Below are 27,270 nucleotides of genomic sequence, written 5' to 3' on the forward strand. Positions count from 1 at the left end.
TATTATGTTCGTAAGGTTTTTGTTTTGTTTTTTTTTTTAACAACCTAAAATAATAGCATTCTTATACAGATCTAGAACCTACAGCAATATAATTGTTTTCACTTTTATTCTGATTACCTTTTACAGTGGACACTTTATTGACAAACCCAAAGTCCACCTCACCTCTCTGGCAGCTACCTAGGTGGTATGGGTTTATTTGTGTCTCTATTTTGCTTCCTTTGTTTGCTTCTAAGATCCCTCCCGGCTCAGGCCATGCTCCTCGCCCCCACCCGCAGAATCTGATGCTACAGGAATATAATTGTGGTCCCACTACCAAAACTCCTCATAGCAGCACAGTAGAAAAACATTGGGGCTGGGCACGGTGGCTCACGCCTGTAATCCCAGCACTTTGGGAGTCTGAGGTGGGCAGATCACGAGGTCAGGAGATCGAGACCATCCTGGCTAACATGGTGAAACCCCATCTCTACTAAAAGTATAAAAACAAATTAACCGGGTGTGGTGGTGGGTGCCTGTAGTCCCAGCTACTCGGGAGGCTGAGGCAGGTAATGGTGTGAGCCTGGGAGGTGGAGCTTGCAGTGAGCCGAGATCGCGCCATTGCACTCCAGCCTGGGCAACAGAGCGAGACTCCGTGTCAAAAAAACCACAAAAAACACATTGGTTTTGGAGTCAGAGGACATGCATTTGAATATCAGTATTTGGCTACTTATGAGTGTGGTAATTTTATAAAGATTAACCAAGATTTTTTCTTTTTTCTTTTTTTTTTAGACGGAGTCTCACTCTGTCGCCCAGGCTGGAGTGCAATGGCGCAATCTCGGCTCACTGCAACTTCTGCCTCCTGGGTTCAAGTGATTCTCCTGCCTCAGCCTCCTGAGTAGCTGAGATTACAGGCACACGCCACCACGCCCAGCTAATTTTTTTGTATTTTTAGTAGAGACGGAGTTTCACCATGTTGGCCCAGCTGGTCTTGAGCTCCTGACCTTGTGATCCACCCACCTGGGCCTCCCAAAGTGCTGGGATTACAGGCATGAGCCACCGTGCCTGGCCCTAACCAAGATATTAATAATATACATGAAATACTTTATAGAGTATTTCATGTATATTATAAAGTAGAGAAGTGTGTATAAAGTAGAGAAGTGTGTTCTTCCCATGGTTAGGGATTTATATAAGGAGGAGTGTTAACATTTGTTGCGTACCTAATATATGCAACGTGCTTCACATACATTATCTTGTTTACTGTAACACTATGAAGTAGGAGATATTATATCCATTTTACAGATAACTAGCCTCAAGCTACATGATTATGAAGTAGTGAAGCATGATCACCACTGCCTGTCTTGGCTTTCAGAGCAGTAATAGTCAGGCCATTTTTGGTCCTGCCTTGGCTATCAAGAAGAGAGGAAAGGAGTAGATGAGAAAATGGAAGGAGACCCTCTGTGTTGCAGTCAGCAAATAAGGAGCTATCTGAGAATTTGTACTAGTCACTGACCTGATAGGATAGATACCTGCCACTTGTCTTTGTGACAAAACTGAAAAGACAAGAGGGGCCACAGCACTGGCAAGGGTTCCTCCAGCTGAAAGTTTGTGGTGGGGAGCCATGCTCCTCAACTGCAATCATCTTGAAATATGACTCAGCTACATGCTTCTTGATTTCTGTACTTCCCTCGTCCTCTGTCAAACAAATGTGATTGCAAGTGCTCACTGCAGAAGGCACAGGGATCTTTCCACCTCAGCTTCCGGGGTAGTTGGGACTCTAGGCGTGCACCACCACAGCCAGATAATTGTTTAAGTCTTTTGTAGAGACAGGGTCTTGCTATGTTGCCCAGGCTGGTCTCAAACTCCTGGCCTCAAGGGATCCTCCCACCTTAGCATCCCAAAGCACAGGGATTACAGATGTGAGCCACCACACCTGACTACTTATTAAATTGTTTAACCTAAAGGAGTGGTGAAGCCAAAAAGCATTTTGGAGTTCCTACTGACTGAATTTTTCTAGTGTTTTTCTGCTTGAACACAAATGAAGTCAAAGCGTTCACCTGGCCTGAAAGCTTCAGGTGACACCAGTCCATTAGGCGTAAAGTCTTTCCTTCCATGTCAGTGGAGCCTTGCTTATGACCCTATTAGGCTGTGACAAAACAATGGGAGTACCTTTCAAAGGGAAAGTGGGAGCTGAACTGCTTTTGTTGGTGGTGAGGGGCCATTGTTATAATCAAACAAAACTGGGGAGATATGATGAGAAATTAATTTCCTGAAAATAGAAATTATAGGGAAAGGTTTTCATTATTAAACCTCAATTTTGGCTTTAGGGTTTTAGTATTAGCATTTAAATTATTGGAACCATTTTTGCCTATGTGCTTATAGGGTCTCTAAATGCATTTGTAAAATTTCAGACTGATTGATGGCCTGAATTGATGTTCAGTCCATCATCATGGACTGAATGATGAAATGATGTCTACAACCAATTTTAATGTCATTACAGACCTTTAAAATGGTAAGAAGATTAAAAGAGAAAAAGGCCACTGTGTCTGGTTCGTGAATTTTGGTCATGAACACGTTGTATTCAAGAACTATCCTTAGGTCCTTGTTCTAGGCTTCACTGCCTCAAACAAAACTTAGGTGGGATTTTTTTTTTTTCTGTAATAATTACACTTAAGCACCTGATGATCTAATGAGGACAATTTCTTAATGTGCCAAAATGAGTTCTTTGTATCTTATTTGAATCTTTTGTTGCTTTAAGCTAATCTGCTTTAGGGTTCTGAAATCCAAGCATTTTACAATGCAGGCTCTAGCAACGGCATTTATTTGGAATGCTGCCTTTTGTTTACTAGCTTTACCAGACGCTCACTGCTTCCTTTGGTCATCTGGTGTCTTCACTAATGTGATTTGTACTCCTAGGCTCTGCAGGTAGCCATGAGCCTTTATAAGTGAGATTTACAATGGGACTCACCACCCTGGCTGCTAATGAAGGTAGCTACAGGGATTTTGTTTTGTTTTTTCATCTGTCCCCCAAAAGAGTGGAGGAAATTGTGCTCTGGGTTTTCTAATTATCCTTGTTTTCCATATAATTTTGCAACTGATTTACTAACCACCCTGCAAAAACACAAATATTTTTGTTTAGGAGTCAGAATGTTTCATCTACCAGCCCCTCATGCTAATCACTAGAATTGTTTATTATTGAACCTGAAAAGAACAAAGTGAAGTCTCTGTTTAAACTCAACCAACTGGCATTTTACCTTCATCTGTTTTTGTCTTTCAGGAAGATTTCTGACCAATTTGGTTATTTAAAAAATAAAAACTGTGTGACTAGGTAACTTGGATTCTGGTAGCAGCCTTGCCATTTAGTACCTAAGTCATGGACACATTTTGGTTTCTTATCTGGAAAAAAAAAGGAGGTTAGTTAGCAAGGTACATATAAGAGCCAAGATGATGTTTTATATTCTTCTAGCTTTCTTTTCTACTATCATAGTGAACTAAAGTGCCCCAATTGGATTTGTGGGTAAACCTACCATTGAAAAACAACTTTGTATCTGATAAAATGTCTTGCTTAGCTGTCAAAGCAATAAATATACAATGTTAATGTCTTCATTTTAGAAATGCTATGATTTCTAGATTATAACCCAATTTTATACAGAGAGGGATTTGCCCATTTCCAGCAAGGAAACACAGAGCCCATGTATTATTGTGCTTCACAAGACAGTGGTTCTCAGGTATGGCTTAGAGGTCTCCCAAAGGTCATGGAATCTTTGGATTATACAACAAGAGAGGACATAAGCAATTACTCCAAAGACAAAACGGCTGCATACCAGGGTGGACATGTCCTCGCTACCTCTTAATGAAACACAGGGAGCAGAAGGTTGAGAAGAGAGATCATTATTATTATTATTATTTTTAGACAGAGTCTCGCTCTGTCACCCAGGCTGGAGTGCAGTGGCACCGTCTTGGCTCAATGCAACCTCCACCTCCAGGATTCAGGTGATTCTCCCACCTCAGCCTTCCAAGTAGCTGAGACTACAAGCATGTGCCACCTCAGCCTCCCGGGTAGGTGGAACTACAAGCGTGTACCACCATGTCCGGGTAATTTTTGTATTTTTAGTAGAGACCAGTTTGACCATGTTGGCCAGGCTGGTCTTGAGCTCCTGACCTCAAGCAATCCACCCACCTTAGTCTCCCAAAGTGTTAGGATTACAGGCGTGAGCCACCATGCCCGGCCTGGATTGTTAATTCCAAGTCTGAACACTTAAAAATCACTGCTTGAGGCTGGGCGCAGTGGCTCACACCTGTAACCCCAGAACTTTGGGAGGCCTAGGCGGGTGAATGACAAGGTCAGGATATCGAGACCATCCTGGCTAACATGGTGAAACCCCGCCTCTACTAAAAATACCAAAAATTAGCCAGGCGTGGTGGCAGGCGCCTGTAGTCCCAGCTATTCGGGAGGTTGAGGCAGGAGAATCGCTTGAACTCAGGAGGCGGAGGTTGCAGTGAGCCGAGATTGTGCCACTGCACTCCAGCCTGGGCGACAGAGCAAGACTCTGTCTCAAAAAAAATTTGGCTTGTTTCTCCATTGCAACTGACAGCTTAAAGTCAATCTGATTTCGCATATGTTCTGCTGAGGTGATGCTCCTGCGAAAGGTGTTGAAACTACAGTTCCTCCCCTCTGGGAATTTACAGTCTGATCTGGAAATAAAACAAGTATACAAGTAGTACTGTGTGAGTTAGTGGGAATAAAAATGAGTAAAACATAAACTGTGACTCTTAAGATTTCAAAATCTAGAGGAAAGATGGATTTTAATACAAATTCATAGGCCAGGTGTTTAAGAGCTGGTCAAAGGTAAATTCAGGGTCCTCTGGGAACTCACAGGCAAAATCTTAAATCAGACTGTAAGAAATGAAAGGAACTTACAGTAAAATGCTGGCCAGTGTTCTATTCTTGAGTTGGTGATTGCTACTGGAGAAAATCCCTCATCATTGCAGACTGATATCACTGTAAATTCATTGTCCCTATCCCTAAATGCTACCTAATTATATCTTTGACTGCCCTTGGCTGACTTTCTTTCCTTTTTATCTAATCAATTATTCCAAATCTATTCCACTCTGTTCAAGCCCGTACCCACTTGCCCCTTTCTCAGCAGGCTGCTCGTCTCACTTCTAGGAATCCCTGAAGAGTCCCAGTAATTGCCTTGACTTTAGCTGATCCTAAGTACTAGTGAAGTGAAGTTCTTTATCTCCAACCCTGGGTTCCCTTGCACTTCAGACCCTATTAGATTAGTGCTGGATATTTCCATTTGGCTGTTTCACAGCCATTTTGAAACCCGTATGTCTAAGAACTGAATGGATTACCCTCTGTCCAGAGACCTCACCTTCTTTCTCAGGGTTCCCTGAATCAGAGAAGGTACCATCATCCATCCCAGTTTACCTGAAAAAAGAACTACTCTGGCTGGAACATGCCATGTCCAGGTGGGAGGCTGCAGTAATCCTTGTCATAGTTTTTAACACATTGTATATAATTGCATGAGAAATAGCATTGTCAAGTGATTAAAAACATTTGGCTTTGAAGTATGATGGATCTGTTTGATTCATGGCACCATCACTTATCAGTCAGCTGTGTGACCCTGAGCCAATTATTAAACTTTCTAAGACTGGGTTACCTTTTCTGAAAGATGGAAACCATAATAGTACTTACAGGCTAGGCACGGTGGCTCAAACCTGTAATCCCAGCACTTTGGGAGGCTGAGGTGGGTGGATCACCTGAGGTCAGGAATTCAAGACCAGCCTGGCCAACATGATGAAACCCCATCTCTACTAAAAATATGAAAATGAGCCAAGCACAGTGGCATGTGCCTGTAATCCCAGCTACTCAGGAGGCTGAGGCAGGAGAATCATTTGAACCTGGGAGGTGGAGGTTGCAGTGAGCTGAGATCACTGCCACTGCATTCCAGCCTTGGGGACAGAGTGAGACTCCGTCTCAAAAAAAAAAAAAAAAAAGTACTTACAGGGTATTCTGGGGATTAAATGAGATCTCACATATGAAGCATTTACCATAGGTATCCCTAAGATCAAGTAGAACAGAGATCATTTATATCATTTCTGACTCACTCACTTCTGTATCTGCCAGACCTGACACAAAGAAGGCACTCAGTAAATACTTGTTGAATGAGAAAATGAAGTAGTGGCATGCCTAGATTAAGCTACTGACAATAGGGATGGAGAAAAGAAGCAGTGAAAGGCAGAGACCTACGTTTCTTCCTGAATTACTTCCCCATGTCATCAATCACTAATTCCCACTGATTTAATTCCTAAATATTTCCCAGGCTCATCCCATCCTCTATAACCCTCCCATAACTGCACCCACACAGGCTATCATGACCACTCATCAGGACTATAGTAGAAGTTTCTAAACACTCTCCCTACATCCTGTTTTACATCCTCGCAAGCCCCTACCAGACTGCCACTGGGGAAATCCGTTCAAAGCTAAAATGTGAACATGTCATTTCTTTGCTTAAAACCCATTCATGGCTATCTTTTATCTACAGGATCTAGTCTCAGCAATTCAGACCTGGGCTACATTTCCATCTTTCTTTCCTAACTTGCCCTCTCTCACACTTGGGAGTCTAGACCAACATTACTTGGTCTTGGCCTTATCTTCTGGACATACTGTGCTATTTCATGTCTTCATGCTTTTAAGAGGTTTCTGGTTGTTCTTTTTCTTTCCACGGCCTTTTCTCCTGTCCTAATTAGGTTTACATTTGTCTGCAAATGACAGGACAACTGAAACAGCAAGTTAGAAGTTTCTTTCTTCTTGGCATAACATTTAGAGGTAACAGTCCAAGACTGATAAAGAATCTCTGCTATCATCAGGGAGCCTCAGTCCTGTCCCGTGCTTCTGCCATCAATGTGTGGCTTCCATCCTTGTTCTTTCTCTCTTCTTTATCCCCTCGAGGACCTTATTCCATTAGTCATCACCTCTTCCTTTTCTTTAAGGAAAGAACCTCATCCTGCAAGCATCCCTCCTTCTAATTATTTCTTCCTGCCATTGTACCTTTCTGGCAATTACCAACCTATTTCCACCCTCGTTCACCACACTTGCTTCTTGAAAGGCTGATCACATACCGTGGGACATTTTCATTCCTGATCCTATTTGACTTCTCCCACCTTTTAAAACTGTCTACCACCAATCAGCCTGACCAATATGGTGAAACCCTGTCTCTACTAAAAATACAAAAATTTGCTGGGCGTGGTGGCGGGTGCCTGTAGTCCCAGCTAGTAGGGAGGCTGAGACAGGAGAATTGCTTGAACCCAGGAGGCGGTGGTTGCAGTGAGCCTGAGATTGCACACAACCCAGCCTGAGATCCAGCCTGGGCTACAAAGCGAGACTACATCTCAGAAAAACAAACAAACAAAAACCCAACAACAACTGTAACTGTCTACCACCTTCCATTTCTCCAGATTCTCTTGTCCCTCAGCTTTCACCACGCTGTTCTGCTCCTGGCTCCCTTCCTGCTTCTCCTGCTGCTCCTTCTCCATCTGCTTTGCTGGTTTTACTCTTATTTTGCTTCACTCTTTTTTTTTTTTTTTTTTTAGGCAGCATCTTGCTTTGTCGCTCAGGCTGGAGTGCAATGGCAAGAGCTCAGCTCACTGCAACCTCCACCTCCTAGGTTCAAACAATTCTCCTTCCTCAGCCTCCCTAGTAGCTGGAATTACAGGAGCCTGCCACCATGCCTGGCTAATTTTTTGTATTTTTAGTAGAGACGGGGTTTTGCCATGTTGCCCAGACTGGTCTGGAACTCCTGACCTCAGGTGATCCACCCACCTCCGCCTCCCAAAGTGCTAGGATTAGGCGTGAGCCACCACACCCAGCCCCTTTGTTTGACTTTTTTTTTTTTTTTTTTTTTTTTTTTTTTAGACGGAGTCTTGCTCTGTCACCCAGCTGGAGTGCAATGGCACAACCTCAGCTTACTGTAACCTCCACCTCCTAGGTTCAAGTGATTCTCCTGCCTCAGCCTCCCAAGTAGCTGGGACTACAGGCACATGCCACCATACCCAGCTAATTTTTTGTATTTTTAGTAGAGATGGGTTTCACCGTGTTAACCAGGATGGTCTCAATCTCCTGACCTCTTGTTCTGCCTGCCTCAACCTCCGAAAGTGCTAGGATTACAGGCGTGAGCCACCGCACCCGGCCTGCTTGACTCTTAAATGGCAGTATTTCTCATGGTTTCCTCCTGGACCCTCTCTCATTCCACATACTTCTCCCACCTAGTCTGTCACTAGGTAATCTCACCAGTACCCATAGCAGCTGGGCATGGTGGTTCATGCCAGTAATCCCAACATTTTAGGAGGCTTAGGTGAGAGGATCACTTGATCCCAGGAGTCTGAGACCAGCCTGGGTAACATAGTGAGGCCCCATCTCTACAAAAAATTTAAAAATTAGGCCAGGCATGGTGGCTTATGTCTGTAATCCCAGCACTTTGGGAGGTTGAGGCAGGTAGATCACTTGAGGTCAGGAGTTCCGAGACCAGCCTGGCCAACATATCGAAACCCCGTCTCTACTAAAAATACAAAAAGTATCCAGGCGTGGTGGCAGGTGCCTGTAATCCCAGCTACCCGGGAGGCTGAGGCAGGAGAATCGCTTGAACCTGGGAGGCAGAGGTTGCAGTGAGCTGAGATCGCAACGTTGCACTCCAGCCTGGGCAACAGAGCAAGACTCCATCTTGGAAAAAAAAAAAAAAAAATTAGCCAGGCATGGTGGCATGCGCCTGTAGTCCCAGCTACTCAGGAGGCTGAGGTGGGACAATTACTTAAGCCAAGGAGGTGGAGGTGGCAGTGAGCCATGATTGCACCACTGCACTCCAGCCTGGGTGACAGAGTGAGACCCTGTCTCAAAACAAGAACAACAACAAAAATCCCTGTGCCCATAGCTTCTATTTGTGTGGCTGCCCTCTGTCTCCAGGGGCTGCTTGTTCAGTCCTCACATCCTGAAGTCAAGTCCTGAATTTCTCACTGCGCAATGAAAGGGCTTCTTTTCTCTGTTCCTTCCACCCCTGTTTATCTGCAAGCTCTATCCCGTCTTCCTAGACTCCTGCAGAAACTTTCTCATCTGGGCTCTAATCAAGCTTTCACACTCTCAAAGTTACCTTTTATGTTTTAAAACATCTAATTATGTTATTATTATTATTATTTGAAAGCTTCTGTTGGCTTTCTCCTGCTTCTAGAGTTAAATTCAAATCCCTAATTTAGTCTATAAGGTTCCTTATAGAGACTGGCCCCAACTTACTTTAAAAAAATTTTTTTTTCTCTTGCCACTCAATCTGCACCCCCCAAATCATACACCCAACAATTAACTTTAGTATTTCTAAAATATGCTATGCCTTTGATAGTCTGTTCTGTTGACCTGTGAGGGCCTCCTAATTTGATGAATTCCTACTTTATCCTTTAAAGCAGGGGTCTGCAGTCCCTTGGCCATGTGGCTTGTTAGGAACTGGGCCGGCACAACAGGATGTGAGCAGTGGGCAAGCGAGCATTACCACCTGAGCGCAGCCTCCTGTCAGATCCATGGCGGTATTAGATTCTCGTAGGCTCCCAAAACCTATCGTGAACTGTGTGTGGGGGGATCTAGGTTGCATGCTCCTTATGAGAATTTGGTGCCTGATTATCTGTCACTGTCTCTCATCACCACCAGACGGGGCCATCTAGTTGCAGAAAAACAAGTTCAGGGCTCCCACTGATTATATGTTATGGTGCATTGTATAATTATTTTATTATATATTATAATGCAATAATAATAGAAATAAAGTGCACAATAAATGTAAGGGGCTTCAATCATCCCAAAACCATCCCCCAACCCTTGGCTGTGGAAAAATTGTCTTCCACGGAACCAGTGCCTGGTGCCAAAAAGGTTGGGGACTGCTGTTTTAAAGCAGCAAAATATCACCTCTTCTATGATGTTGTTTCTATTTCTCCAGAGTTGCTACATCCCCTGAGCCTTTTTTTTTTTTTTTTTTTTTTTTTGAGACGGAGTCTCGCTCTGTCATCCAGACTGGAGTGCAGCGGCGCGATCTTGGCTCACTGCAAGCTCCGCCTCCCAGGTTCACGCCATTCTCCTGCCTCAGCTTCTGGAGTAGCTGGGACTACAGGCGCCCGCCATCACACCCAACTAATTTTTGTATTTTTAGTAGAGACAGGGTTTCACCATGTTGGCCAGGCTGGTCTCGAACTCCTGACCTTGTGATCCACCCGCCTTGACCTCCCGAAGTGCTGGGATTATAGGCGTGAGCCACCATGCTATTTTAAATAAATTTAACAAATTCATTGGCTTATGATAAAAATAATATATGAATGGGGTATTAAAAACAAGTTATATTTATAGTCTTTACTATGCAAACATTCGTAAACTGTACTTGTCACAGTACATTTATCTACAATAAACCTACTGATGTGAAAAGGTATTACTTGTCATGAAAACGTCAATGTTTTACAAGAGCAAATGTCCAAAGTCAATAATGGTATTAGCAATAATAATAATAAATTCAGGGCTTAATTAAGTTTGCAGTGTGCTTTTATATATATGTATTTTTTATGCACTCTGTTGCCCAGGCTGGAGTGCAGTCGCGAGATCTCAGCTCACTGCAACCTCCGCCTCCCAGGTTCAAGCAATTCTCATGCCTTGGCCACCTGAACAGCTGTGACTGCAGGCGCAAGCCACCACACCTGGCTAATTTTTATATTTTTAGTAGAGACAGGGCTTCTCCATGTTGCCCAGGCTGGACTTGAACTCCTGAGCTCAAGCAGTCCACCCACCTCAGCCTCTGAAAGTGCTGGGATTACAGGAATGAGCCACTGCACCCAGCTTTTATATTTTTAAAGTAACAACTTCATTGTAGAAAATTGGAAAATAATGAACATAAAGGAAAAATTTTATATTCTGTAATCACATCACCCACATAATGTGATTATATCATACTATATGAATTTGTATCTTATTAGATTATTTTTTCCTTATAGAAATGGGACCATACTGCTTTTATAACATATTTTCCATTTCATCTATTATAAATACATATCTATGTCAAAAATATAGTACGATAGTGTTTCACTTACGGATGGATTTGTACGTGTTAAACGAGACAGGTACATGGCAGGTACTCAATAGTAGCAGCTATTACTGTTACTAGAATATGCTTAACCATTTCTCTATTGATGGAATATTTGTTCTCAAGGGTGAGGGTATTAATGTTTTACTTTATTATATATATAATAGACATTCGCTCCTCATTAGAAATATTTTTCTTAGCTGATTCTTTTTTCATTGTATTTGTTTTAGGTGTATAATATACAGATGTTTTATATTTTCACTAGTCAACTATGTCAGCCTTTGTGATTTCTGGTTAAGAAAGCTAAACTTTCGCTGTAACATAATAAATGCTGGTAATATATGTGATGTATATTAGTGTAACAAATAATTTTATTTCCTCTTAGTTTTATATGGTTTGATATGAATGGGCGTGTAAATGTATTTATAGACATTTAAATTTAATCTTTTATTCTCTTGAATTTATTTTTAGTGTCTCATATAAGTTCTTTTTTTTCTTTTCTTTTCTTTTGTTTTGTTTTCTTTTCTTTCCTTTTCTTTTCAAGACAGAGTCTCTGTCACCCAGGCTGAAGTGCAGTGGTGCAATCTCGGCTCACTGCAACCCCTGCCTCCTGGGTTCAAGTGATTCTCATGCCTCAGCCTCCCGAGTAGCTGGAATTACAGGTGCATACCACCATACTCAGCTAATTTTTTTTGTATTTTTTGGTATAGACAGGGTTTTACTATGTTGGCCAAGCTGGTCTTGAACTCCTGACTTCAAGTGATCCACTCACCTTGGCCTTTCGAAGTGCTGGGATTACAGGTGTGAGCCACCACACCCAGCCTATAAATTAATTCTTTCTTAATTGTTACTCTTAAAATTGTTGATCATTATTTTAGGATCATTAAATGAGTAATTTGTCCCTCCCTTTATTATTTTATAATGCCTCAATTGTCACATAATAATTCTTATAAATAATAAAATCTTTCAGACTGCCACCACTGAGCTTTTCATTTTTGCGCCAATCTGATACGTTAGATTATTATTCAAAAAATAGTTTTTCCCAGGTATGGTGGCTCATGCCTGCAGTCCCAACACTTAGGGAGGCAGAAGTCGGAGGATAGCTTGAGCCCAGTTATTAGAGACCAGCCTGGGCAACATAGTGAGACCCTGTTCTCAACAACAACAAGTTTGAAAAAATAGTTTGAGCGCCTCCTATGTTGGTGGGTACTACAGTAGGTGCTATGATTTCAATAATAGGCAAAACCAGAAAAACATGATTTTTGCTTTCATGGACTTTAGAATATAATAGGGAAGATAAATATTAATCATACCGATTATTGTGTAGCTTAAAAGTGAGTTAATTATTAGGAGGGAGATGAACAAGGTTCTATGAGAGCTTTTAGCAAAGGACGGAGGGTGTCAAAGATGATGGCTTCCATTAGTAACCATGCTTGAGTTGAAATCTAAAGGGCAAAATAAATTTAAATAGACAAAAGTAAAAGATGGGGTGGGTGTTATTTCAGGCAGAGGGAATGTAAGCGTTTAAAGGTTGATCAGTGTTGCTGGAACACAGCATTTAGGAAGAGAACATTGCAAGATAAGGCTGGAGAGATGCTCAGGGTTACTTAGGATATTGATTTCCTGAGAGAAATGTAAAATGTTGAAGGCTTTTAGCAAAGGGTTAGCATGATTGTATTTGCATTGTAATGCAGAGAAGTGATTGGAAGGTGCTAGAGAGGAGGCAAGGAGGACAGTTAGACAAGTTGATACCAGCTTTTGGGAAGAGACCTCCATTCCAACCCATGAAGGTCTCTCCACAGAACTGCTTGAGTGTCCGTAGAGCATGGTGACTGCCTTCCCTCAGAGAAAGTGATCCAAGAGATCAAGTCAGAAGCTGCAGTATCCTCTATGACCTTTGGAATCACATGCTGTCTTTTGTTCAATTTTTGTTTTGTTTTGTTTTGAGACGGAGTCTTGCTCTGAAGCTCAGGCTGGAGTGCAGTGGTGTAATCTCAGCTCACTGCAACCTCCGCCTCCCAAGTTCAAGCAATTCTTCTGCCTTAGCCTCCCAAGTAGCTGGGACTACAGGCACGCACCACCATGCCCTGCTAATTTTTGTATTTTTAGTAGGGATGGGGTTTCACTATGTTGGCCAGGCTGGTCTCAAACTCCTAACCTCGTGATCCACCTGCCTCGGCCTCCCAAAGTGCTAGGATTACAGGCATGAGCCACCACGCCTGGCCTTCTTGCTCGATATTTTATTGATCACACAAGTCAGTCTTGATTCACAGGAAGTAAGAATCACTGGAGTCCACCTTGGAAGATAGTTACCACAGACTAAACGCTGTGGAACACTAACATTTAGGAAATTGAGAAACAGCCTATGGATGCAGGAAAACCAGAAAAGCAATGAGATGAAATCCAGCAGAAGGGAAAGAAGTTTCAGAAATCTACTCAAAGGCATATTAGATTAGAACCGAAAAATGTTCACTGGATCTAGTGACACAGATTTATTGACCCAAAGCTCTTTCTTTATAATATGGTTTAATGTGGTTCTTACTCACCTCCCCTTACAACCTTCTTGAAAAGATTTTTTTCTTGTCTTAAATTATCTTCCTTGTGAATTTATGTTTTTGTAAAGTTCCATAAAAATTCTACTGAGATTTTAATTAGAATTGTGTTGTTTATAATTTTGTATAAGAAATACTTCTTTTTAAAATGATTAGGCTTCTTTTTTTTTTTTTTTTTTTTTGAGATGGAGTCTCGCTCTGTCGCCCAGACTGGAGTGCAGTGGCGTGATCTCAGCTCACTGCAAGTTCCACCTCCCGGGTTCACGCCATTCTCCTGCCCCAGCCTCCTGAGTAACTGGAGTAACTGGGACTACAGGTGCCCGCCACCATGTCCAGCTAATTTTTTGTATTTTTTAGCAGAGAGAGGGTTTCACCATGTTAGCCAGGATGATCTCGATCTCCTGACCTTGTGATCCGCCCATCTCGGCCTCCCAAAGTGCTGGGATCACAGGCATGAACCACCATGCCCGGCCTAAAATGATTAGGCTTCTAAGAAACTTAGTATATTTGTCTATAATGTGTAAATTTTCACTTAAATCACCTAATAGTTTGGCAACTTAAAAAACAATATCGTATGGGTGCCATTAAAATGGTTCCTATTATTTTTCTGTTGCTATTGTGAATAGAATCTCTTCCTTACCCCCCCCCCCACATCACCATAGTGTTTTCTTTGTAAAATAGTATTTAATTGAAAAATAAAAATTAGGCCCGGCATGGTGGCTCACACTTCTAATCCCAGCCCTTTGGGAGGCCAAGGCAGGTGGATCACTTGAGGCCAGGAGTTCAAGACCAGCCTGACCAACATGGTAAAACCCCATCTCTACTAAAAATACAAAAATTAGGTGGGTGTGGTGGTGCACATCTGTAGTCCCAGCTACTGGGTAGGCTGAGACAGGAGAATTGCTTGAACCTGGGAGGCAGAGGCTGCAGTGAGCCAAGATCGTGCCACTGTACTCCAGTCTGGGCAGTAGAGTGAGACTCCATCTCAAAAAATAAAAATAAAAAAAATGTATATTTATGTCTTAGAATATGATGTTTTGAAATATGTATACATTGCAGCATGACTAAATCATGCTAACATATTCATTACTTCACTTATAAAATTGTTTGTGATGAGAACCGTTAAAATCTACTCTTAGCAATTTTTGGCTATACACTACATCATTAACTATAGTCACCACGTTGTATAATAGATCTTCAGAACTTATTCCTTCTATCTATCTTTTTTTTTTTTTTAGATGGAGTCTCTCTCTGTCGCCCAGGTTGGAGTGCCACCATGCCCAACTAATTCTTTTTTTTTTTTTTTTTTTTTTTGTATTTTTAGTAGAGATGGGGTTTTACCATGTTGGCCAGGCTGATCTCGAACTCCTGACCTCAGGTGATCCGCCCACCTCAGCCTCCCAAAGTGCTGGAATTATAGGCATTAGCCACAGCACCCGGCCTGTTCCTTCTATCTAACTGAAATTTTGTGTTTTTTGACCAACATCTCACCCTATCCCCAGTGCTGCCCCTGATAACTGTCATTTGACTCTCTGCTTCAGCGAGTTTGACTTTTTAAGATTCCATATATAATTGAGATTATACAGTATTTGTCTTTCTGTGCCTGCTTATTTCACCTAATATAATATCCTTCAGGTTCATCAATGTTGTTCCAAATAGTAGGATTTCATTCTTTTTGAAGACTGAATAGTATTCCATTGTGTATATATACCACATTTTCCTTATACATACATCTGTTGATGGACACTTAAGTTGATTTCATAAATTGGCTATTATGAATAAAGCTGCAGTGACCAGGAGGGTGCACATATTTATTCAGGATCCCAATATCATTTCTTTTGTATACATACCCAGTGGTGGAATTGCAGGATCATACAGTAGTTCTGGTTTTAGTTTTTTGAGAAACCGCCATACTGTTTTCTGTAATGGCTGTACCAATGTACATTCCCACCAACATGGTACAAGGGTTTCCTTTTTTCTACATCCTCTCCAACACCTGTTATCTTTCATCTTTTTTATAATAGACATTCTAACAGATGTGAGAATGTCTATTCTCATTGTGTTTTTAATTTGTTTCCCTGATGATTAGTGAAGTTGAGCATTTTTTCATATATTGGTGGCCATTTGTATGTCTTCTTTTTGAGAAATGTCTGTTCAAGTCTTTTGCCCATTTTAAAATTAGGGTTATTTGTTCTCCTACTGTTAAATTATTTATTTATTTGATTAATTAATTTATTTATTTGAGATGGAGGCTCATTCTGTTGCCCAGGCTGGAGTGCAGTGGTACAATCTCGGCTCACTGCAGCCTCTGCCTCCTGGGTTCAAGCAATTCTTCTGCCTCAGCCTCCCAAGTAGCTGGGACTATAGGCACATGCCACGATGTCCGGCTATTTTTGTATTTTTAGTAGAGATGGGGTTTCACCATGTTAGCCAGGATGGTCTCGATCTCCTCACCTCATGATCCGGCTGCCTTGGCCTCCCAAAGTGCTGGGATTACAGGCGTGAGCCACTGCGCCCGGCCTACTTGAGTTATTTGTAGTTGGGATTTTAACCCCTGATTAGATGTATGGTTTGCAAGTATTTTCTCCTATTCTGTATGTTGGCTCTTCGCCCTGTTGATTGTTTCCTTGGCTGTGCAGAAGCTGTTTAATTTGATGCAATCTCATTTGTCTGTTTTTGCTTTTACTGCCTGTGCTTTTGGAGTCATAGTCAAAAAAATCATTGTCCAGACCAATGTCATGAGCTTTTCCCATGTTTTTGTGTAGAATTTTTATAGCTTCAGGTCTTATATCTAACTCCATTTTGAGTTGATTTTTCTAAATGATGTAAGGATCTAATTTCTTTCTTTTGCACCTGAATATTCAGTTTTCCAAGCATCAGTTATTGAAGAGACTGTTCTTTCCCATTGTGTGTTCTTGGCCTCTTTCATGAAAATCAATTGACCATAAATGCATGGATTAATTTTGGGGGCTTTCTGTTCTGTTCCATTGGTCTATTTTTATGCCAGTACCATGCTTTTTGATTATTATAGCTTTGTAGTAAATATTGAAATCAGGTAGTATGATGCCTCCAGCTTTGTTCTTTTTGCTCAAGATTGCTTTGGCTATTTGGGGTCTTTTGTTGTTCCGTATACATTCTAGGATTATTTTTTCTATTTCTGTGAAAAATGTCTTGGAATTTTGATAGGAATTGCATTGAATCTGAAGACTGCTTTGGGTAGTATGTACATTTAAACAATATTCATTTTATAAACACAAGATATCTTTCCATTTATTTGTGTCTGCAATTAATTTTTTATAGTTTTCAGTGTACAGATCTTTCACCTCCTTGGTTAAATGTATTCCTAATTTTTTTAAAAAATTTTGTAGCTATTATAAATAAGATTTTTTTCCATTTCTTTTTTGGATAATTTGTGGTTAGCATATAGAAATGCTGATTTTTGAGGAAAACCAGTTATTGTATGTTCTCACTTTATGTGTTTATTTAAAGACAGACTCTTGCTTTGTCACCAGGCTGGAGTGGAGTGCAGTCGTGAGATCTCGGCTCACTGCAAGCTCTGCCTCCTGGGTTCAAGTGATTCTCCTGCCTCAGCCTCCCAAGTAGCTGGGACTACAGGTGCCTGCCACCACACCCCGCTAATTTTTTGTATTTTTAGTGGAGACGGGTTTGCACCATGTTAGCCAGAATGGTCTTGATCTCCTGACCTCGTGATCCGCCCGCCTCGGCCTCCCAAAGTGCTGGGATTACAGGCGTGAGCCACCGCACCCAGCCTGTTCTCACTTATAAGTGGCAGCTAAGCTGTGAGGGCACAAAGGTGTAAAAAAGGTGTAAGAGTAATATAATGGACTTTGGGGAAAAGGTTGGGAGTGGAGGTGAAAGATAAAAGACTACACATTGGGTACAGTGTACACTGCTCAGGTGATGGGTGCACCGAAATCTCAGAAATCACCACTAAAGAACTTATTTATGTAACCAAAAACTACCTGCTCACCAAAAACTGTTGAAATAAAATGAAAAGATAATAACTTCACAGAATAATAAAAAAAGAAGAAATGCTGATTTCGTATGTTGATTTCGTATCAACTTTACTGAATTCGTTTATTAGTTCTAACAGTTGTTTGGTGCAGTCTTAAGGTTTTCTATGTACAAGATCATGTCATCTGCAGAGACCACCATAAATGTTTTCAATCTAGAAGGGTCTTTTTGTTATGTTACTTTTATCCTCATTTTATGGATAAGGAAACCGAGGCCCAGGGAAGATAGGTGTCCTGGCCATGGTTACTTAGGGGCAGAGTTGGGAACTGCACATCTTGAACATCCAAATATTTTCATGCTACATAAATAAGAAATCAGGGGCTGGGCACAATGGCTTACGCCTGTAATCCCAGCACTTTGAGAGGCTGAGGCGGATTATGAGGTCAGGAGTTCGAGACCAGCCTGGCCAACATGGTGAAATCCCATCTCTACTAAAAATACAAAACTTAGCTGGGCGTGGTGGCGGGCACCTGTAATCCCATCTATTTGGGAGGCTGAGGCAGGAGAATCATTTGAACCTGGGAAGCGGAGATTGCAGTGAGCCAAGATTGTGCCATTGCACTCCAGGCTGGGTGACAGGGTGAGACTCCATCTCAAAAAAATAAAATTAAATTAAGAACTACTCAGTCAAGTCTTATTCAAGTTAGTACTCCCTTAGGTATCACTTTTTTGGTATTAGACTTCAAAGTGATAATATACATTTTATAGCGCATTTCTAGTTTTTAGCATTGTCATTTTGAAGTATAGTGTCACGACTTGAGGAACTCCCTCTCATCTCCATTCAGTTCTCCTAAGACATGATTCCTACCAGACAGGAAGTGCTTCTTCTTTGAGGTCTAAATAGCACCTAACAGTCTATTGCACTGAATAAATATTTAATGAAGATTGGATATTTCCTCTGTGATGCATCAACTACTCTTGTTGACTGTTGAGGAAAGCTTCTTTTTGTTATGGTTGTTTTCATGAAGTAGGTTAAGAAATTTGTTTTCCTGAATATTGTTATTAATGCCAGTTTAAATATTTGTGTCATCTCAAATATAAATCTGAGATTCATTGATCTGGTTGCGTGCAATAAAGTAATTTGGTAGGAAGGTTTTTTTTCTGGAATTTGTGGTATTTAGGGCTCTGAAAATGAAAAACATTTGCTAATGTGGTATAAGGATGTTTGTGGTGTATTTTTTAATTGAAGAAATATAACTTTTATTGATAAATACTTCCAAAATTGTGAATAATTCTTTCAGTTGACAAAGAGTTATATTTCTTGTATTTTAAACTATCAGTCATATATTTACTTTTCTTATTTTTAAGTTTCCTTAACTGATATTAAGGTTTTTGTTTTTTATTTTATTATTATTATTTACTTTGAGACGAAGTCTCCCTCTGTCGTCCAGGCTGGAGTGCAGTAACACGATCTCGGCTCACTGCAGCCTCTGCTTCCGGGGTTCAAGCAATTCTCCTGCCTCAGCCTCCCAAGTAGCTGGGATTACAGGCGCCTGCTACCACACCCAGCTAATTTTTTTTTTTTTTTTTTTGTATTTTTTGTTGTTGTTGTTGTTGTTTGTTTTGAGACGCAGTCTCGCTCTGTCGCCCAGGCTGGAGTGCAGTGGCGCAATCTCGGCTCACTGCAAGCTCCGCCTCCCGGGTTCACGCCATTCTCCCGCCTCAGCCTCCCAAGTAGCTGGGACTACAGGCGCCCACCACCTCGCCCGGCTAATTTTTTGTATTTTTGGTAGAGACGGGGTTTCACCGTGTTAGCCAGGATGGTCTCGATCTACTGACCTTAGGTGATCTACCCCCCTCGGCCTCCCAGAGTGCTGGGATTACAGGCATGAGCCACTGCACTCAGTGCCTGATATTAGGATTCAATGAAATACATTTATCTTTGCCTATGGAGTCTCTAAACTTGTGAATTTAGTGAAATAGCTTGAACATTTTCAACTGGTAAAATTAGATCACTATAGTTGAATCATTTGGTGCAAGCTGTTAATGTGACATTCAGCTGGAATTTATCAGACTCAATTAGAAAACCTCCTCTCATTTAAATAAAACAAAAAATTGAATAGGTAGGGAAAAGGTTATATATGCTTTTTATTCTCTTTCCATTTTAGAAAGCAAATGAACATAACTATGAAATAGATAAGTCATACTTAGTGATAAAATATCCTCCATTTTTAAGGAATAATTTCCCTGTGTTTTACATTTGATGACTTTTGGGATCTATATTTCCATTTAGATAACTGTTAACATTGTTGGTGTTTATTTTACTACAGGAAAATTGGTGAGTGTATGTGATGACAGTTACACAGTACATATTTGATAACAAGGGTAGAATAAGTCAGTTCAGTCGTGGTGGTCTGTTATCTATTTTTAGGTCTTTTTGACCCAGGAGTCTGTGACCTATGAAATCTCCACTTTTTTGGATTTGTTAAGGTCTTTTACAATGCAAAGATTTAAATTTAGATGAGTACCACACTGAAGGATATTGGCTAATGTGGTCCCAAACATAAAGGGTATCAAAGTATACATTGGGAAAAGCTTATGAAGTTACGGTAACGTATGTGAGAGGAGAGGGGCTACAGTTAAGGAAGTTTCTTTTCTTCCCTAACTTATAACAAAGAGAATCTGAAATGTAAACTGGTATTTGCCATGCTCTGATTAGTCAGCAGCATGCCATTTTGTGAAATCATTGCTGAGAAAATGTACCAAATCTTGAGTACAGAGTGTTCCTGCATCTGATTGGAAGGGGCACATGAATTGTTTCTAAGGTATTGCAGACCCAAGGCTGCACAAATTAATGTGGAGACTTGGGGGAGGGATCCAGTCAGGGAAGGGAAGCTTCCTAGACATTACAGCTCTGTCCAGAGGCCAAATGGGAGATAAATCACCACTGGCCACCTCTCTTATTATTGAAATGGTTCAGCCCTGGGGTTTAACTGAAGGACTAACAGGGTTTTGAAGTGCAAATAGGATGGTGGAGGGTAAACCTTTTTAGGGTTTCATTTTGATGGATTTTTTTTCCTGTGTGGATTTCTGGTACAGACTGTGATCTGGAAGGGGCCCTTAAAAAAAAAAAGTTTTGTTTTGTTTCTGATCAGTCAGATAATAAGAACTTTCCATAGGGGTGTACTTTTCTAGCATGCATATTGATTCTATTGTGTTTTAATGTAGATCATTTAATTGGATCTTTTTTTGAGCCTTCTGCAGTGGAGCTGTCATTTCAAGGTCACTTCTCTTTCTTGTTATTAATGCCAAAGTTTGAAAGTGTTGAATAATGTGGTACTTCTGGATTAATAGATTGTGGGGGATTACTTAGGGCCACTGTGTATAAGGCTTTGTTTATAAAGTCTTCTAGTTAAAGATCCAGTCCATATTAGAACAAATATTTTACATAAATGTTCTATAATTAATCTTTTTTCTATTGTGATATGATTTTACATACTCATTTTTTTATTTTGTATGTATTCTGCTTTGCCAGCCTTAAAAAAAAACAGAAAATTCTGAGATTATGAAACATTATACTGTGTTATTTATGAAAGATACATTGAAGTGTTTGAGGAAAGAAGAGAGACATAAAAATGTTTAAATAACTGATATGTTGATTTATATAAGTTGAAATTTTTTTTAACCTTCTCCCCACAAGTAATTCAATCACAGGAGACAAAATATACTTTAAAATTTGGTTTTTTTTTTGGAAAGTGGAGAGGAGAGGAGTCATTAGTAACACCAGAGAAAAATGATTGTAGCATAACTTAAAGGCTTTGTGTACAAAAATTTTAGAGAAAAAATATTTTTATTAAAGAAATGCTGTATTTAGATTTCTTCTTAGAAATACTGTTGATGGAAATTTTCTTAAGCATTTTGGCTTTTTATTTTAGATGTAACATAAATATTTGTATCATTTTCCCTTTTTGAGAAAAATAATGTATTTAGCTCCAACAGAGGTTTTCCTGTGTTGCTCGATATCTATTATAAAAACGGGTTGTTAATCTCCATAATTGGCATTGACCACATGATGTTCTTAATTGACCTCCAGGTTAGTTTTTGTTTTTATGTTCTTTGAAATTTTGCCTTCACTGAATTTATCTGAATGTTAGAGTTCTATTTACTTCCTATTGCTGTCTGATGGTTTTAAATAAGATGTTTTAAATAACAGCCACAAGGAAAGTCCTAGAACCTAGATGGCATCAAGCAGAGTCTCCTGTATCTACAGCTTCCCTGTCATTAGTTTGTTGCTGGGAGATGTTAATATGACCTTTCCTTTGTTAGAAAAGAGCTCTGCAGCCCTTCCCAGAATCCTCTTGTAAAATGTCTTTTTAACCCAAGTTGGAGATTGTCTGATGAATGAATGGTGAGCTTTTTCAAATGTGCTGCACATATTGTTGACATTGTCACAGGTTGCTTTTTAATTTCTAATGTGTTTTTAATTTGCAAAGCATGCATGTGCCTGTCACGCAGTAGAACTGAGTCAGCATTTCTGAGTCCAGATATTGCTATATGCAAACAAGATAGTCAGGCTTAAGAATGCTGTGTGGCAGACTTAGATCTCCTGAAACACTTGTGAATGAATTTCACTTTGAATATTGATGAATAAAAGAAGATACTTGAGAAAGGCTCCCCTGCCCGCCCCCACCCTCAAACACACACAAGAACTCCTCTTGCCTATTGGTGAGTGAATTGCCCCAATATAAAAGCACTGGGTGGGGAAAAGTGAGTTACAGAGTGAAAAGGCAATCCACAAATAATCACTCTTTTCTGCCTTTGATTGTGTCAGATTTTTTGTGTGTGTGTGGCAATTGTTTTCTTTTTTGCTTAGAAGAGGTTTATGGTCCAGTGTCTGTCAAGTCAGCCCCCGTCTTAAGCTTGCAGTTGTATTTCTCTCTGGAGTTCCTGGAGGTGATGTTATCTTTTGTTCACTCAGCAGTGTGGTCGTTCCTGAGAGCATCTGTCACTTTAGGCATTACAAGATGGATGGGTCTCCAGTGAACTGCTGGTTGAAGCAAATGGTGAAAATAAGAAAAGTCAAGGGGTTTCAGGGTCTGCAGAGGGGACAGACAACAAGGAAACACTGTTAGAAATCAAAAGTAAGCTGAGCAATAGAGGAAGAGAGCAAAGATGGATCAGATGTCATTTTATAAACATCTTGGAAATCAGAATCTTTTGGCTTTCGTGATCTGAGGGAGACATCTGCATCATGGTAAACAATTCCATGCTTTGGATTTGCAAAATGTGTTTGAATATATATTTTTTAACCTTGGTAAAGTGTTGGGAAATAATCATAATGATACAGAATATATTATGTGAGGATTTTGCTGTTTGGAGAATTGGTAGTCTTTTCAGTGTTTTAAAGATTAAATTAGAAATCTAAGCTTAAAATTTTTGTTTTATTTTCTCTTTTTTCTTTCCTTCCTCTTTTTTTCTAAATTTTCTTTTTGTAAACAAGTGACCAAGCACAGGCATTAAAATGAAAAGTTTTGGACACATAACTAATATTGTTTACTAAATGCTTTTTGGCACTTTCGTAGAGGAATTCTGAAAATTCTGTGCTCAGGCTTTTGGGAGGCTGGGGACAGATTTTAAGTTATTTTCAGTAAACTTCAACTTAACGGGTTCTTTGGTCAAAAAAAGAAATATAATTGTTATTGATCTGTCAGAACGAGTTGGAGATTTATATTGTATTTAGAAATACATTTTGTTGGTGAAGGTCAAAATTTGTAAATCCTGGCTAATACAAAGTCCCTCCTGTGAGAGACAAGGAACAGGAAGGAGGTTGGCCAGGGAGTAAGAAAGGAGAAGAGGGGGCAATATGATTGCAAAAAAAAAAAAAAAAAATGATTTTGTCAAACTTCTTGGCATTTGTCTATGAAAAAGACCATAGGTTGAAAGGCAAAGAAATTAAGATGATTAGAAGCTTTAAGCTATACAAATGGTTGAGTATCTTCCTTCTCTATGGGTGTAAATAATAGATGAAAGAGTAAGAGTGACAACAAAGGATCAGGTCGTTTAAGAGAATGTGTGCAGCCTGAATAGGGGTCTGTGGCCCAGGGCCAAAGGTCTTAGCTTTGAGTGTAATTAGAAGAAAATACAAAAATGTCATTACTAACAGGTGAAGTGTGCAGCACGTGGCCAAAAATTAGCAATTTTAGACTCTGAAGCTATTGGAATTAGATTACTGACTTTTTTTTTAAATCATTAGGGTCCTTGTGGAGTAATATGGTTTCATTGGCAGTAATGCAGTTTGACCTTGTTGACCATATGGGGTAATCTTGGGTTTGGATGTAGGTAGCAAGGCTCCTGCTGACTTAGGAAAAGATGTCTATTTATGTGTGGGCGGGTGAGATATATGTGAGTTAGAAAAACTAGACCTTCCATTTTTAATTATTTTGCCTGAAGACCTTCTTCTGACAGTAAGAGGTAAGATAAATACTTTTATTCAAAAAATCTAAAATTTTTTTTCTTTCTTTCAAGTTGGCATAAGAGAAAAGTAAAATGAAAAAAACATTTTTGGACAACATAAGTTAATTTTACTTCAAATATTTTAGTTCTATAAATATTCATATTTAGTTCATATAAATATTCAAGAAAGAAGTTAGTTTCTTAGGAAAATCCTCTTTTGTTTTCTTTTTAAACACAATAACAAAGGACTAGAAATGCTTCTGTGTTATCTATAAAAATCAATGACAGGTAGCTTTCATTTCACTTTATGTTTTACAGCTATATTTCCTATTTTCCCATGTAGTTTATATTGACCATGTATATATTTCCTATTTTCCCATGTAGTAGTTTATATTGACCATAATCTATTTAGAGGAGAGATAAATATGCGTACTATAATTTTCAACCAATTATATGCAATTATAATTATTTAGTTTAATATCTTCTAGGAATACGCTACTCAGAAGGGTAGGAAACAATAGCTCTTTTTCTTTTTGCAGGCTTATTGGAAATTATTCAATCAATATTAATTATGTTTTACATTTTTGATAGTTCTTTGAGTAGATAAATTTGGCCCGGGTATCAGAGATTATTACTCTTAAATTCCTTAGGTAAGAAAATTACCTTCCACTAATTTCATTCCTAAAGGTCATCTGTTGGCTTTTGATATTATGGTAACATCTGCCACAAATGCAGACTTGACAGACTTATTCAACTTACTTTTAGTGGGGGAAATCATAAGAACAACGGAAATTATCCTTGAGTATATATTATAATTAGGAGTCATTATTTTGACACTATTGGGAAAGGTGGAGTATCTGTATATTTGCTCATTATAATGTATATGGAGTTGTAAAGTGTAAGACTTTGATAATTTCTAAGTGTGATTTTCAGAGAATTATAAATATTTAGATTATTATATAATATGTATTTGGAAATTAACTCATGTCTTTATATGTATTTTTTTATTTTTTATGTTTTTACAGGTGCACAAAAAGCTTTAAACAAGTTAAAATCTAGGCAACAGACTCCCTGAAGTGTTGACTGCCCAACTTAATCATGACTGTGATTCAAAAATGTTATTAAATAAACCAAGGTATTGTACAATTATATATGCCCCTCCCCAATTGTTCAAGATCAAATTGTTTTAGGAAGTTGTATTTAAAATTTAAGTAAAACTACTATGTTTGCTCCTTAAAGTAAGTAAGAGCTCCTCTCCTTCCTTGCTTTGCTCTCCCCTCCCCCGTCCCCTTATCCCATGCCAGAAAGCTTCTGCAGTGAGTTCTTTCTCTCCAACAGCCTCTGTATTTCCTATATACCTAAATTAAGACAATAAGAATTCAGTTCTTTATTCCCTTTTGTTGATTATGATTTTGTCCTTCAAATTGTCTAATAAATGAGACTTCTAGATTATAGGCTTCTGCAGAAATACCCAGATTATCCCTACTGACTGCACATATTCGTCTTATGTAACACTATCCTGAGATGTATGTTCTAAAGATTTTATAAAGGTTTTTTTTTTTTCTATTTTAGGAGGCTTTTAATTTAGAAAAGGAAAAAGGTGATGTTCCCCACCCCCCAGCAAAGAAAATCAGATGCTTGCTTAGAACTGAGAATTTAAGGCTACTGTTTAGGTAACTCCTATCTGTCAGAAGGGGCATATATATCCTAAGACTGTTTCTCTCCTTTTGGAAGTTACAATGTGCTTAAATAGCCTGGCATTTCCAAGAGAGGCCAAAGATCTTTTCCTCTTTTATAACACGTTGTATCCTTTTGAGGCCAAAAAGAACAAGAGGGTCATTGCCACTTCAGCCTGGTCCCTGTTTGTTCCTTCATGGTGACCACGCAGGTACTGAAACCCAGGATGGGCTTAACATTTGGGCCTGGAACATCTGGAAAATGGTCAGAGAGGGAGCGGAGGAGGCAGAAGAAAGAGAACTGTTGCATTTTGTTTCACCAGGTGCTAGGAGGAAGCAACATTAGCCTTTTTGATATGGGAGGCACATTCTGTGGACCCTGGAGTTAGGCTGCAACAATTGAGGAGGTCAAAGGACAGCTGAGTGGGGTCAGTGAGACACCATGGGGTGTATTTTGTTACTTAGTAAAAGGAGCAGCCTCCTAAACCTTAAAGGATTCTCTTGAAAATCTGTGTTGTGAAAAGGTTTTATGAGTCTCATGGCAAAAACTCCTGATTTATCTAAGGAATGCTTGCTTTTGTCTAATGGAAGGATAATCCTTACCAAATGTTGGCAATGTCTATAAGAGTCAATATAGGTCTGAAAGAACAATTGGAGTTTGAAGTGTACTTTGCTTTTCAAAATGTTTATCATTTTAGTGTTTCTCTCTCAGGAAGAATTTTGCCCCGTTGAAATATCACCTTGTTCTTTCCTTGGAGCAGAAAGTGGTAGCGGGTGGGGAGTGAGGGAGGGTGGAGGGGGGAGAGGTAATCCAGGAACCTATATTAATTTAAAACTCATTCTACAAGCTTTTGGCCTAATCTGCAGACAAGGTATTATTATTAAACCTTTAAAAACACTAAAACTTGTTAACTCTAAAAAGTAATCTTTGAATTTATTTTAACTTATGAGGAAAATGGGTGGCACATGAAGTATGTTTCCGGAATTCAAATTTTTTATTTAGTTGTCGATAGTTGATAGAAGAGGCTGTCAGTTGACAAATAACCTTCAACCTTGTGTTTCTTCCTGAATGTGGTCAAGAAGAAAATCAGTGTCAGAGTCACGAATAGAGAATAAGAAAAGCAATACAATAAGGAGTTTTCTCTTTGAAGGGAAATGGAGAAGGGAAAAATCTGCATGTTGTAAAAGCTCTCTTTACCACAACCCATGACCTCAAGAGACCGCTTATATGATTGTGGATACCTTTGAAAGGTATTAGCCACCTGACAGGTTGTGAAAGGAGACTGTTAGAGGAATTTGGCAGTATTTTGATATTCCAGTTTATATACTATCTTTTATATTCCAATCTGTACACATATATAGAGAGAAAGCATATATTACAATGTATATAATAAGGAAAGAAAGATAAAATGATAAGGAATATAATAGGCCTTGCTAATTTATAAATTTACGATATCTACTAATTGTGTGTGACTTCTTTTGAATTTTTGATAATCACTTGTGTTAAAGAAACATATACATAAATGTGAGGCTTAG

At 39.5% G+C, this 27,270-nt stretch overlaps 1 protein-coding gene across 4 annotated transcripts in view; it reads left to right on the forward strand.

Moving 5' to 3' along the window:
* GREB1L (GREB1 like retinoic acid receptor coactivator) overlaps window positions 1-27,270 on the forward strand; it is a 295,664-nt gene that overhangs the window by 110,838 nt on the left and 157,556 nt on the right. For all 4 annotated transcript variants that reach the window (XM_031658935.1, XM_031658936.1, XM_031658933.1 and 1 more), the window contains exon 2: window positions 25,084-25,193. The gene's annotated coding sequence lies outside the window, so the exon portion shown is untranslated. The remainder of the gene's footprint in view (window positions 1-25,083; window positions 25,194-27,270) is intronic.

The sequence above is a fragment of the Papio anubis genome, chromosome 19, assembly GCF_008728515.1.
Source record: "Papio anubis isolate 15944 chromosome 19, Panubis1.0, whole genome shotgun sequence".
NCBI classification, from domain to species: Eukaryota; Metazoa; Chordata; class Mammalia; order Primates; family Cercopithecidae; genus Papio; species Papio anubis.